General features: G+C 43.9%; 1 protein-coding gene across 1 annotated transcript in view; it reads left to right on the forward strand.

Moving 5' to 3' along the window:
• Positions 1-9,778: 9,778 nt before the first annotated feature.
• Positions 9,779-15,200, forward strand: part of CDC42EP3 (CDC42 effector protein 3) — a 37,336-nt gene continuing 31,914 nt past the window's right edge. Inside the window, exon 1 of the mRNA XM_088477643.1 lies at positions 9,779-10,107. The gene's annotated coding sequence lies outside the window, so the exon portion shown is untranslated. The remainder of the gene's footprint in view (positions 10,108-15,200) is intronic.

The following is a 15,200-nucleotide window of genomic DNA, read 5'->3' on the forward strand; positions in this document are numbered from 1 at the left end:
ATGCTCAGGAAGGTAAGGAATAACAGAATTTAAAAATACCAAACGGACGTCACATAAATTATAACCTTTGAGGCAGCACTGTACCATTACAGCTTTTTATAGTTTGTACCACAATTCAATTATACATGTGTGGCTGTGGTAATAAAATATAGTCACATTGCAAACTACAAAGCAAAAATACAAGTTGTTAGTCATTACTATTAACTAATAAGGGCACATTTTGTCTAATTGGAAACATTACATTACTAAAGGGAAAAGTTTGTGGAGAAACCTGTGGAAAATAATGCTGAAATCTTGCCCAATGCCCATTTTCATGAACTATGCATAGGCTAAATAGACATTTGGTAATGGGTGGTCACAGTTCCAACCTCTCTCCAGAACTTGTGTGACCTTGACAGTTTTCCACTCTGTCTCATAAACATTAGTCAATTGCGATTTTTATTTAAATTAACGTCAACATCAAACAGTTCATACAGTACTGTATAATGCCATTCAGAACTGAGGGCCTGATTCAGACCCGTTCGCTAAATTTGGCTAAGCGATGGAATGGCAGGCGATCGCACGGCAAGGCATAAGCACGCCCACTATGTCTTGGCATGCGATCGCTTTGTGTATGTAGACACCCATCAGCGTGTTTTAAGATGCCCACTAGCACACGTCATCTCCAGGAAGTGTATGTAACCATCGGTACCTCGAGGATCATCGGAAGCAAACGCAGAGCTTGTGGTTGACTCTACCCTACTGCAAACACTGCGAGCACTTCAGTGTAAAATACAACCAAGTTACGTGTACAATGACGCATCTTTGCTAATTATGCACACCCATAAAACTGCATTTTGACGCCCAGACACGCCTGCGTTCACAGCACCACTCCCCCTTTCACAAGAACCTTCCCCTGTTACCACTCACAAACGGCACTATCTGTCACTCAAGGTAGCGTCCAGTCTGTGTACTACGAGTGCACAATTTCTAATCACAGTGACTGATTCGCACATGCGTATTTTGCCATATACACCTGCGCAGACTATTGCCCACAACGAGCTTCTGCAAATTAGCGAACGAGTCTGAATCAAGTCCTGAGTGTTTCTAGGTTATATTATGCCACATACAATTTAATACCTACAGTTCATATTATGCCACTCTGAACTAAGGGTCTGCTTCGCTAAGCGGCGGACGCACGCTATGGGCGATTGATGCCCGTCTGCGCATGCGACAAAATATGCATGCGCGAAACAGTCACTGCGTCCAGGAATCGTGCGTTCGTAGTACACAGACTGGACGCTACTTTGACAGATATTGCTGTTTGTGGGTGGTAACAGGAGAAGGTGCTTGTGAATAGGGGAGTGGATGTGCAGGACGCAGGTGTGTCTGGACATCTTAACATCGTTTTATGGATGTGCATAATTAGCAAAAATTCGTCATTGTACATGTCACTTGGTTGTATTTCAGCCAGCACTGATCGCAGTGCTTGCGGTGGGGTAGGGTCTACCTCAAGCGCTGCGATCGTTTCCGATGGTACCCGATGTACCTATGGTTACATACACTTCGTGGAGATGACGTGCGCAAGTGGGCGTCTTAAGACAGGCTGGTGGGCGTCTACATACACAAAGCGATCGCATGCCAAGACATAGTTGGCGTGCTTATGCCTTGCTGTGCGATCGCCTGACATGCCGTCACTTTGCTGAATTTGCATACGCTGGAAGCGAGCGTACGCATCTAGCGAACGGGTCTAAATGAGCTCCTAAGTGTCACCGGTACATTTACTTACTTACCTCTTCTATGCTGGGTCCTCATCTATCACATAAACTCTGGTAAAGCTCTGCAATGAAAATATGGATAAGCTTTTGCAGTGGACATGCGCAGCAGCTCCCATTTTGCCCGTTAAACACACAATTCATTGCTGCTCAATATGGAAAGCAATGTCTGCCATGTAATCTTGCTTCTCTTCCTTTTGATAATAGGTTGCCCAGTGCAACTCGTATTTTCACCTATGGAACTACGAACACAATTGAAGATTGTATGCGTTCGCGAGCGGGTCTGAATCAGGCCCTCTGTACGTTATGACGCCCCACCCTGCTTGCTACAAAATGTCACAAATCTTGGGTCCATGTGAAGGGGGCTTGGCTAAAACTCTGCGATTTGCATCATTTTAGTCCTGCACCCTCCCTCCAGACCCGAAATCCCCAGAATTATCTCCCTATTGCATACCTCCCAACTGTCCCGCTTCTGGCGGGATAGTCCCGCCATCCCACCCATGGGCCGCAGTGTCCCACGGTGGGGGGAATTTGGGGGAAATTTATCTCACCACTGCTCTGCGCATGCGCACAGCATCTCTTCACTGTTCAGGGAGAGCCCTGGCTGCCCGCCCAGCATCTCTGTGGATGTTGGTCTCGCCTCCCGAGTGACGTTTTGCGAGGCCACGCCCCCTTTTTTGGAGCACGCCCCTGAGGCGCGCGGCAATTCCGATATGGAACATTACAAAGTTGGGAGGTATGCTATCCTGCCCACTTCACTAGGAAGTGGTCAGGATTCGGGAGATCCACCCAGTCTACTGTGGGTCTGAGGGATAATCTGAAAAATGTGGAGTCTCCCGCATCTTCTGGGAGAGTAGGTAAGTATACTTCACATGTAAGAGGATTGTTCAACTTGGATGTACACTATGTACTTTGGCCTGTAGATTCTCCAGCCATGTTGCTGACATTTCCTCTTAGAGGAAGACCTGTGACAGATGCAGAGGTAGTGATGGCAATATTAGCCTCAGTGGAAGAAAGCACAAGAGGTATCGTACATGTGCTAACACCTCATGGCATAACTAGGTGACAGCAGCAATACAATTCCCATGTCCTGATAATACCTGCAATGTCTCACTAACTATAACAAATGTGTGTCTATTATCTCAAAATTGTAATCATTTCTATAAATGCTACTGTATGTTAAGCACCTTTGTGAGCTGGCATTCATTTGACAATTTCGGTCATGCATAATGTCCCTTTAGATGCAAATTAAATAATCAACAGCAGCTGTGAAATCAATAACAGGGGGAACGAGTGGCCTCGTGCTGAATCTGCGTTTTCTGGCTTTCATCAGCAGCAGGTGGTGCAGAATCACTGTCAACAACAAGGAGAGTTAAGATGACGCTGTCCCCATCTCCCCTTGTAGGTGCAGAGTCAGATTGTTCCACATTGTGCTGCTGCAGTCACTGTAGCATGTCGCCATGATGGTCCTGTAATGTAAACATATGGGTAAAGGTTTCTATTTTGGTCACATGTTGCTGTCATTGTACATTATTCATTTTTTAAAGTTGCACTCACTTCATCTTCATCTGTGGTTGCATCCAGTTTAAAGTTATAGCTATACTCCCCAGCATGTTGCTGTGCTGGATTACTGACACTGCCACTTACCCTCTTACCTCTTTGTCTGTCTGTTATTACCCAGTCTTGTTTTATTACTGTTTTGTTCCCAATTGTAAAGTACAACAAAATATTCTGGCGCTACATAAGTAATTGCTAATAAATAAATACCTTACAACAGGTCCACTGTTACGCCTCAGGCCTTACTCATAGGAGAGGTATTCCACAAGCAGATGAGAGCCAATGCCCCTGGCAGCAGCAGATCTCCTTTCATCAGACATTTTTCCTTTCTGGTGCCTCTTTATTTCAGAATAGTGCTTCTTGCATTGTGCCACACTACACTTTAATGGGCCTACTTCATTGTTAGCATCGTAATCATTGTTCCACAACTGGAATTTGCATCTTCCTGACTTCCCAAAATCTTTTTCTACTATGCTATTAATGAGGATGGGAGAAACAGATATTACAGAGATAGTTTTGGCCAGCCGGCCATTATCATCACCCCCCTATCTCCTCTGCACCTCAGCTACCATTTCCTGGTCTGCTTCCCTTACTTCCTCCTCCAAATTCTAACTGGCAAGACACTGCCTGCCCCCACCAGCTCTAGCACCCACTCTTCTTCCTCTCTCAAAAACCACCCCACAACACGAAAAGCTGGCAACTACTGTACCAGAACCCAGGGCTAGCCTGTGCCTACTTTTTTTGTTAAGCGAGCATAGATTTTGGTGCCCTTTGGTGAACCCCAACCACCAGGGTAATGTCGACCTGTGTCAATTTTCCTGTTTATTTCAAACTCATTCTCCCTTGTAGCTTCCTCTTCTTTATCCCCAGCATCTCCTGGCTGCCCCAGGAGTACCCCTATCTCTTGCCTGGCCCTTCCCCATGAAGCCATGGCCCTTTTTCAGGTGCACTATCTTATGTCACTATTTAAAAAAATGGGGTGGAGGGGGGCAATTCTCTCTGGCAAAGGGCACCAGAAAGTCTTGTTACAGCTCTGCCAACCACACACACGCACACACACAGATACACACACACGTACACACACCAACCTGACTCTCCTGTACGGTCTGGCAGCGTCTTCATTGCTTTTCCCACTAACTGTACAACTGCATTTCCCCCCTTTGAAATTAAATGTAGAAAAATTATTTTTTAAACATCAACCACCAAATGCAGTCCTCAGGTGAGTGCAACTGGAAAATAAGTTGGCAAAACTGAAGCAGTCTATAATTTGACTCAGAGATGTATGCTAATCCGATGGTTAGTGCACATCTCTGATGATTTGGGGTGTGCGCATGCGCAGGACCCTTTTCTACGCATGTGCAGAATGGGTCCTACGACCTCGCTTGCAGATCCCCCCAAGCCGCAGCATGACTGATATGCTGCGGCATTTTGGGGGCGTTTTGGGGACGTTGCTAGCCACGGTTCCAGGTAACAGGGGCGTGTCACCCACATTTTCAGGGAGGGAGGAGGCCAGACACAGATTCCCTGGCTTTGCAAGTGACCAGGACCCGGTTACAGTGCGGTAAGAATCAGCTTCCTCAGCCTGACCAAAGGAAAAGTGATTGTAAGGTGAACCAGGCTGAACCTGGGTCGCAGCACTGGGATTGAGATGCGGCAAGGAGGTGTCTGTTTTTTACAGTCACTAGCTGCACTAGCAATTTAGCTGGACAGAATTGCACAGCCGGACGGTATTGCACAGCTGGAATTGCAGAGCTGCTTGTGTGCAACTCTATAATTCCATCCATCTCTGAATCAGGTCCTATTACCACAATGTGGGAAACAGTTAAGAATAGGATGATGGGATGGTGGCAGATTGTGCAGCCTAATAACATATGGAGTATATCTGAGAACATGAATAATATACAGTGGTGGGTAGGAAGAGAACACACACTGGGTCACATGCTAAGTAATACTCAGTATTACTATATTGTGGCTATGGATATGACTCCTCCTGAGCACCCTCACACCAGATGCAGGGACTCTTGTGGACTAGGGTAAGGGGCTAGGTGAGAATCTCTCCCCCAGTCTCACTCACCCCCAGGTGCTGTACGCTCCTCTTACCCTCTACAGCCGGAACGCACCGTCTATTTCTCTCAGGCACCGTAAGTTATCCAGAGCTCTTTGGCAGCTGGACCTGATACAGGCTGTGACGTCAGGGCTGGCTATCTTGCCCTTGTTGTCTGTCCATCCCTGGGATTGAAGTTGGATGGAGCACGAGTTCCACCAGCTACACCCCTGCCGGCAGGAACCTTCCTCCTCTGTCCTGACTCCGGGCCTGGCGGCATGTGGCTGACAGCAGGGAGCACATGTTTCTTGCGTGCCGGCTCCCACACTCAAAAGGTGCAAAAATAACACAAACAGAACTTAAAGTACAAAAAAGAGCAAACTGTAAGGACAACAAACAAATAAGTGACAACTATGAGTATAATTTACAAATACTTATCAAACTGTCATCTTCTAAAGAGATAACGAGGAAGTGGCAAGCTTTTTATAGATGCTGTAAAGTTACAATCCCACGAGTTTTGAGAAACAAATCAAATCCACACAGTAAGAAGTCACGTTTCTAACACAACTGAGTTTTTAGCTGAAAAGACATGGTTTGCTTTCATCTATATGGAAAGATCTCCATAAATGAAGACAGGGAAGGTGCACTTTTTACAGTACTAAGGAGAGCCCCAGGTTGGAGGGGAGGCCAATTGGAGTGAAGCTCAGCAGTGAGGACAGAGGACTACTTACCAGGGAGTCATCGCTATAGCTATTCTAGGAGGAGCCGCCATCTTTGGAGATTTATATATTGAGAATTGAGGCCCTTCCGGTTTTGTGAGCTTGAATTTAAAAAGCTTCAAGTTCTGCCAAGTAGTAAAAGGCCATTTAAAATTTTGCGTCACTGATGAAACAGTCAGCTCACACCGTAAACAGGCCAATCAGCTGGCCAACTTTGTCCCGCCCCCTCGCTCAAGCTTATTTTAGCCGATGTGAGTGGCCTAAGTCCTATGGCAGAGCTTGAAGAGTAAAGACCAGTCAAAAAAAATTCAGCAGAAATGTTGATTGGTGGAAGAAAACAATTCTAGAAGATGTCGAGGTCAACACATAAGTGTAGGGATCAACATTCTTGTGTTGGTGAGAGGCAGAGGATCAGGTATCAAGCGATAGAGAGCTGCAGCATTGGTGGAAGGGAAAGAGCTTTGTGAAGTCCCCCACTGCTGCCTCTCCCACCAAGGAACCAGGTAGGCGTTGTAAGGAGCATTAAACCCGTCTGGATCCTGGCCCCTGGTGAGGTCGGCATACTCACTGTACACATAGTGAGAGGCAACCTCATGACCGTATCCCAAACCCATCTCACAGCTACACCCAGTTTGTGGTAAGCTGCATGCGTATGCCACACATCAGGTGCAGTTTGATGGTAATCTGGTGGTTTGACTATTAAAACCGTGTGGTGGTTTGCAAACTACTGCTTAGTAAATCTCCCTATAACGGAATTTGCAGAGTGCTTACTTTCACTAATGAATCCCAGTAACTGAAGTTCACACAACATCAGCAACTGTGATCAGAATGCAAAAAAAAAATGTATGTAATTGCACCCCTTACATTGCAACATGGTCAGCTACTTGCTCTATTCCCAAATCTGAATCAGGCCCTGAGTGTGTCCACAGGTGTCTTGGCATTCACAAAAACACTGTTGCAATACTTAAAATCAACAAACCCCTTACCAGAATATTAATCATTTGAGGATGCTAATGGTGACTTTACCTGTTTTGGCATTTTAAAATAATAAAAAAAATACAGATTTGTATGTATTTTACAGTTGAAATGTAGACTTGTCATGGAGTTCATGTATGTACCATCAACAATACTGATTAAATTGAACCGATCAAGTTTACTTTGATATAAGCGATGCTTGGAAATTATCATTTACTGTATTCTGTCAATGTGTACAGTATTGTATGTGTCAAATTAAGTCACTTATTTAATATTTATTATTTTTTATCCACATGTGTTAAAATTCTGAGGTTAACATTGTGATTAACCATTAAAAGATTTACAAGATCATCCCTTATAGCCTTTATTAGATGCATGGACAAACACAATATATAGTGGTTAGAGCGCGGTATTTACCTTTGTTCCAAGTTTACTTTGACGCTCCAGACTAAGGGGCCCCATTTATCATTGTATATTTGTGGCTTAATCCCCGAAAACACCCATTTTAGGGGGTTAACCGCAAATATTAAGTTTCCCCCAAATGCATGAAAGAGGGACTGCAGCAGATATCTCTGATACTTGCCACGATCCATCCATTCCCACAGGCAGCCGCATTCCCCATAGGTTTATGTGGGGGGTGCTATGCTGCCAAATTTACCAACATCTGGAATGCGATGCATTCCGGATATTGGGCACGGTAGTTAACACCATTTGATCATGGCATTAGTCCATTGTAGCCAATGGGCTACACATCGCAAAACTTACTGGGAGAGGGTTCCGTAGGATCCCTCCCCCGGCAATGGCGGCCTGCAGGACTGCACATGCACAGTAGCTCCGACAGAACTCCGAGCACATCGCAGGGACAGGCCCGTTCGGAGCTCCTGTCCCTGCATGTGTCGGATGATACATCCCGGCGCTGTGTTCACATTTTGCAATGCGATCATGGCCAGGTATGTCATGCCCAGATTGCATTACAAATGCGATCATTCATAAATGAGCCCCTAAAGACTCCAATACATAATGCGATATGCACCTTGCAATGTGACAGACGATCCGATATGCCTGCACTCCCCTCCCCCTCATAGCGCTGCATGGTATTATACATCGCTCCCCCAGATCAACTGAACATTTAGAAAGATCTGTAAGGAGCAATGTACGATCCCACGGGAGCGCGCTCTGGGCCTGATTCAGAGCCGGACGCTATTTGCGCTCGCTCGTTCAGAAAAAGGGGCCGGCTATTTAAATTGAGCGTTCGCTCTTTGCGGTCTGTTGACGCCTCTATGTCTGAGCGAGCGAACAAAACATGCACTCACTATTTTGTAAAGACGCCCCCTGGCCGCTCGCATCATAAGTCATCTCCGCTATTTATTTGATTAATCGAGTACATCGAAAGGCGTCTGAACTGCTCGCAGTGCTTGTGGTAGGATTTTCCTACCGCAATCATGCGAACAGTTCAGGCTAAGAAACAACCAAGTGACGTGGTCGATGACGCTGCTTTGTTAATTATGCACACCCTTAAAACGCCCGTTTTGACCGTTTGGCACGCCTGCGTTCCGATCACCACTCCCCGTTTTCAAGCACCTTCCCCTGTTACCACCCACAAACGCCTCATCCTGTCACTCAAATTAGCAGGCACTCGCTATTTAGCGAGCGCTCGATTTCCGACCGCAATGACTGGTTGGCGCATGCGCATAACGACCCATGCGCATGCGCAGATGTGCGAACATCGCTCGGAGCGAACGAACGGCCGCTTACCAGCGGCTCTGAATCAGGCCCTCTGGCCGATATCATACCCACACACGGAACGATATAGCAGCGATATCATTCCAATCCATTGGATCGGCTGCTATATTGCACCGTGTATGGGGGCCTTAAGTGAAATTATTTGGCAGGAACTGGTGCTAGTTACAACTGTCCACTTTTCTAGATACTGCTGTTCCTATATTGTACCAACAAGAAGTGTGTGTAGATCCACCAAAGCATTGTAAAGTTACAAAGCTATTGTACCAGTTCTGTAAGCTTGTAGCCTTGCACCAGTCTCTTCGCCATCAAAGGAAGGTTTTTTAATTTATACTTGTAAAAATCTCTGCTTGAATTCCATAAGCAAATCCTTTTGGGTTGGTGAAATTATTTGCATGTGAAGCAAGGCTCATCTTTTCCTAGACATTCTTTCCAAATCTTTTTTTCCTTTGATGTACAAAATCCGGGATTGTTTCAGATGCTGTTCAGACCAATGTAACAAGAAAATTCTGCACTGCAAAATGAGCAATCTCACTATTTGGAAATCATTTAAAAGCCAAATCTGATATTATTATTATTATTATTATTATTATTATTATGTAGTGTTCCAGAACTGATTGGGTTAAGTGCAGGGAGAATCTGCCACCACTAAAAGCATGGAACAGAAGGGCAGTGAATAAGCACACAGGCTGCCACTGTCCCTGCTCCTCCTTCTTTTACTATTCCTAAAACAAGTACCATACAAGTCAAGAAGCCCATGTGGATGCACCACAGCACCAAGCAATCAGTTCAATATCACCATCCATCCCAAACACCAAAGCTCTATACGTCCCAGTGACATGCTGCTGATACACCCACATTCCCCATCACCTACTATCCCTGCAGCCTCAGTCACACAAAGGAGACAGCCAGATACACATCCTCTTTAATGAATTAATGACAATGAGTTTTCTGCAGCTTCCCTCCCACTACTAGACAAAACCCACACATCTTGACCGGAGCAAGAGTCATCTGGGAGCCGTCTTGGGAGGTGGCTTCAGAAGAGCTGTCACAGGTGGAGAGATGCTGCTGCTGTGCCTATGGCTCGTGTAGAGAAGGGAGGTGTCTGAAGGAAGCAGCTGCCCTCTTTCCTCCTGCCTCACCCGCTACTGCCAGACAAGAAGCAAAGACTGCTGCTGCTGCTGCATTTGGATGCGTTTTTATGTCCCAGATATCCACAGTGAAAGGAGGCTATAGATCTGCACTGGGCTGCAGGATTTACATGTGGTGATTAAACACATACCAGGGACGTGAAACAATCCCCAGACTGCGCCTAGAGGTATGTAAGTGACTCTGAGAATAATGACATCTGCATGTGTTGTATATGTTTGTGTGTGCTTATGTGTGTATTTTAATGTTTGTGTGTGTGACCCCCTTTGAACCAGAAAGCAGAGAGATGGTTGTGCATAGCTCCCTGTGTATTGATAGATTTATGCTGAGCCACATCTATGCTTAGCCCTTCTATTGATCTTCTCTACAGCATAAATCTAAATTAATGCTGTGTTGACAGTACTAGCATTTAACATCTGTGTTATTACTATTCAGCACAAATGATAGAGATCTCAATGTTCTTTTATTGGTGAGTCGACAAATATTTCCACTGCAGTTTTAATGCTAGCTGTCATTTTTACCCCTAAAATTGTTTCTGTATTCAGATGTAGGTTATATTATATACATATTTTTAAATGAAAATGTGTTGGATCAATGTTAGCATTTTGTGCAGAAGAATTCCGTAAAGGGTATAATGGAATATTGCTGTGTTACGGTGCATCTAGGGTGGAATGGCGTTTAGGTCTTGTTCACACATGTGCCGGGATAATGGGTAAAACACATGAAAACCAATGCAAGATTTACACCCATTTTAATGATGCGTTTTTCACGCCTTGTACGTTCTATTGTATTGGCAGAGTGGGTTGATTCATGACAAGTAAGTCATACCATGTTCTAAAATTGTAAACATTGCGTTAACGTGTTGGAACGCAATGCTGGGAATGGCGCCACGACTCCTATTTCACCTTTTTTCTGCATTGTGAAAAGTGCAAATAATAAAAAAAAGCAGACAGGTGTGAACAAGCCGATGATATATTATGTATTTAACGGTTCAATCTTGCTAATGTAAATTAAACATTTGGTGTATGGCAGGGTTTAAAGTGTGTTTAAATGAGAGAACGTCTAATTTGGCATTGTCCTCTTTTTTCCCCCTTTGTTAAACCCCCCCCAAAACAACATATGTACATTTTAAAGTTGAGATGTTATTTGGATCTATATAGTATATTATTGTCTTTTGATTACATTATGCACAGGCTTTTTATATTGCCGCTATAGTGTAGTCATTTGGTCTTGATGACCTGCTAACAGAGAATGCCATTCAGCAACACTCCATATAAGTATGTGTGTTGTATTGCCCTCTAACATGGGATAAAAGGTCACTGCTTGTGTTTTTTTTCACACCAGCTTTAATGATCAGGAATATGTAGCAGAGATGACACAGCAATTCACATATTGCAGATGTTGTAATGACTATTTCATTAATGAGCCTGTGCAGGACAGAAATACACACTTCAGATCAGATCCTGGCCTCACTTATCTGCATGCTACACTAAGCACATGCCCTGCTTCACATTCTAACTGCCAGATTTTGCTGAGCGCTCTGCTTTTCACTGCAAGCTTCAGCTCTTACAGGCATTTACAACATCCAAGGGAAACCACTGCCAATAAGTAAAATAATTTAGTGCTGAATTGTACTGAGCCTTTCCATAATTAGACTGCAGTGGAAACGCAAAGAATCTAGTCTGCCGGGTATAAGACTGGAAATGTATGGCATACTGCAATGCGTTCTGCATTGTACGTCTCAATATACTACTATGTCATCATCATTTCATCTATTTATAATTCTGTAATGAGGTAGTGTCAGTACTCTTCTATGGCAGAGTAAAACCTATCTATATACAAAACATGTCACTTGGTCTTGATGCAAATATGTAATTAGCATTAAGATAGCATAATTCATTTACATGTATATATATATATATATATATATATATATATTATATATCTTACAATGGCATTTGTCTTATAGTGTGTTACAATTGGTCTGCAATTGGAAAGCTTTTTGTTCAAAGATAATGGATGGGTATAGCTTTTATCTTTGATTTACATCTATTAATGTTTGACTAATTGCAGACAGACAATTGTATCATATAGAAGCAGGCTACATGAGACGCCTATAAACTATGTCTGTTACTGCAGTTTACATTTTTTAGTCCCAATTAGTTCATGAGTAAATGAAAGGAATTTTCATCAAACTAATAATATATGGAACTCATTTATGTTGATTACAGTGGTGCTGTGAGATGACTTATTGGATAGTGTAGCCAATTCCTTAAAATTGCCACATACTTTCCCTCTGTTCACGTATTATTATTATTATTATTATTATTATTATTATTATTTGTCATTTATATGGCGCCTTACACAGTATGTAAGCGTAAACAGTGCACACAATAGAAGAGGAAAGAAATGTAAAAAATTTACAGTACGAAACATTGCAGGACATGGGATACAAGCTACATAAACATTGTTTAATATGCAGTCACAGTACCCACAGAGCTAGCGCTGCCTGCTGAGCCTTAAGGCCCCTACACACTAGACGATATCTTGAACGATTTGGCAGATTCCGACGCATCGGAACGTCAATTTGTTCATATCGTCCAGTGTGTACGCACGATGCCGAGGCGCGCCCGCCGCTGGTCGTCCCTCACATCCTCAGATCTTTTGTACATGCAGAAAGAGCTGAGGATGTCTCTAGCGATGCCATGCTGTCGAATGTAGCATGGCCCCCGCTACCCCCTGCTGTCGCTCTGCCGCTGCCGGCATTGGCAAATGTGTATGCACTTGCCGGTGCCGGCACCCCCTCCGGGTCCCGTCGCTCACGAGATCGTGCTGGGTACACATTGTCTAATGTGTACCCAGCTTAAAGGTATCAATGTGAGCAGGCGAGGAGTACAAGAGGGAAGAGGGCCCTGTTTGTTAGAGCCTACCTAGTATGTCTTGTACTGTATCCGCCATGTACCGTACTTTCCTCTGTTCACCTATTGTAGAGTCTATTTATCAAGCGGGAATCAGCATGATTTTAGTATATCTGCAATTTACTAAAGGCTGAACATGGGAGATATCAAAACTGTTTCCTGCATTCAGTATCACAGAATACCGCAGTACCCATATTTTTTAATGAGTTTTGTGGTCTTCTCCAATATATTAAGCATCGAAAAGCCTAGCTCTCCAGGCTTGATCATCTGGAAGGAGATGGTCCTTCGATACTCCCCATCCCTGGCATAGACACTCTTCACAGTTTCTGATAGTCTATGGCTCTATGCAGTAAATCAACCGGGTACAAACCCGGCAGTAAAGTGATTGCTTATGCTATAATTTTTCTATTTACTCTGGGAAGGGTTCTTATCACTGTCCTGGTGAGAGCAAATTGATAAATAGCTCCCCAAACTTAATTCCTTATTGCTGCAATTTGCAGCGATAAAGAATATATATTTTTTTAAATAGGTCATTGTTTCTTTTAATATGTTAGCAGACACAATAAGCACATTTCTGTATTTAGTGAGCACCAGTAGTAAATGTTTATAGCATTCATAGCTAGTCAGAACAAAAATATTTGGATATGGGAGCATGTCTGCAGACTTATTGTAAATATTACAGATGGAGGAATGCAGGGGCAGACAATGGATTTGCAAAAGGGGGATTATTTATATATATCTCACACTTACACTAACCTTCAGAGAAAAGATCCTGTGCCGGAGCTCTTGTTGGGGGCCAGGCCTGGTATATTGTGTCATTAGGCCCCTCCCCTATGTGACATACTGACACTATTTGTAGGTATATAGAAGGGGGTGAAGCCAAAATGGCACAGCATTACACCGTGAGGGGGTGGGGCTCCGATTGTGGTAGTCAGGGAGGGGGGTTCTAGGTACTCAGAAACCCCCCTGAGTGTGTCACTGATATGCATAGTGTCTTTGTTTCAATTCAATAGACTTGATCTTCTAAATGTATTACTTCTCCATGTGGAAATAGCTAATAACTTATTTTACCTCTAAGTCAGGTTTCATTATTAAAATGATTAAAATTAAAATGAGTCTGCATTTTTCTGGAAATCTATTATGTCATAATATCAGTGACTTCATGAGTGCTATAACTATATTACTGCGTTTGGACCTGTGATTATTTCTAGTGGTGTGAAGGGAGGAGTAGGTGTGTATCGTGATGCTTGCTGCTGATCAGAGGGCAGAAAGAAGAAGCTGTGCCAGTATTATTTTTAATAACTGTTCATTTGAATGGTCATGCCCATTGTCTAAATTTTTACGGTTTATGAGATGAGACATGGGGAACATCTCTGCAAACCTGATAAAACACATGGAGGCTCATGTGCCATTTTTCTCACTATACTGTTAGGAGATGAAGAGACTAAAAAAAGACCTAACTAAGCTAAATCTGTAGAATGTTTCACTGATGATGGCAGAGAGATATGTTATTAGTGCATAATTACTTTTATCTCTACAATCGGGATGTAGTTCAGATCCCAGCGCACACAATGCCGGCGGTCGCAATACCGACGCCGGAATCCCCACAAGAGTCAGAAGCCGGCTCGACAATGCCGGCGACCGCAATCTCGAAGGTAAGTTTTAGTCTTAGGTTTTGGATTAGGGGTTAGGCTGGTGGAGGGAAGGGTTAGGGTTAGGCTAGTGGAGGAAAGGGTTAGGATAGGCTGTAAGAGCGGAGGGGTAGGGTTAGGCTGCAAGAAAGGTGGGTTAGGGGTAGGGTTAGGGTAAGGCTTAGTTTACTTAGCTGCAGGTGTCGTAATTTCAACCATCGAGATTAAGGCGTCGGTATTGCGACCGCCAGCATTCTGTACATTAGCACATGGACTATTAGGCTGCTACAGTGATGGAGCTATGCTTGATGGTTCACAAATGTCCTACAAGTGTTTGTTAGGGATACACTGCAGGTATGTTATGGTTAGATGGGCTGCAGTGGGGAGGAAGGTGCTAGGAAGGTTATGTATTATGAGTTAGGATAACCTGCTGTGGTAATGTAAACGATAGGAGTGAGGGTACGGTTAGGGTTAGTAGGGTCCTATTTATTATCCGTTATGGATCCATTACATATGCGTAAACGCTATTTTCTGCATGTTATTAATAACGGGGCTGCTTAGAATTCAACAAACTACAAAAAAGTTTTCAGAGTTTGCTTGTGGGAATAAACACCTTCTTCAGATGTCATTGGTCCCCAAAGCCCTGCTCCCTCCTCTGAGAAGGAAGTCGGTTGGATCCCTTTGCCACCTTTGCACTGCGTGCCCTGCGGCCG

Source organism: Taudactylus pleione, unplaced genomic scaffold (assembly GCF_031769625.1).
Source record: "Taudactylus pleione unplaced genomic scaffold, aTauple2 ptg000201l, whole genome shotgun sequence".
In the NCBI taxonomy this organism is placed as follows: Eukaryota; Metazoa; Chordata; class Amphibia; order Anura; family Myobatrachidae; genus Taudactylus; species Taudactylus pleione.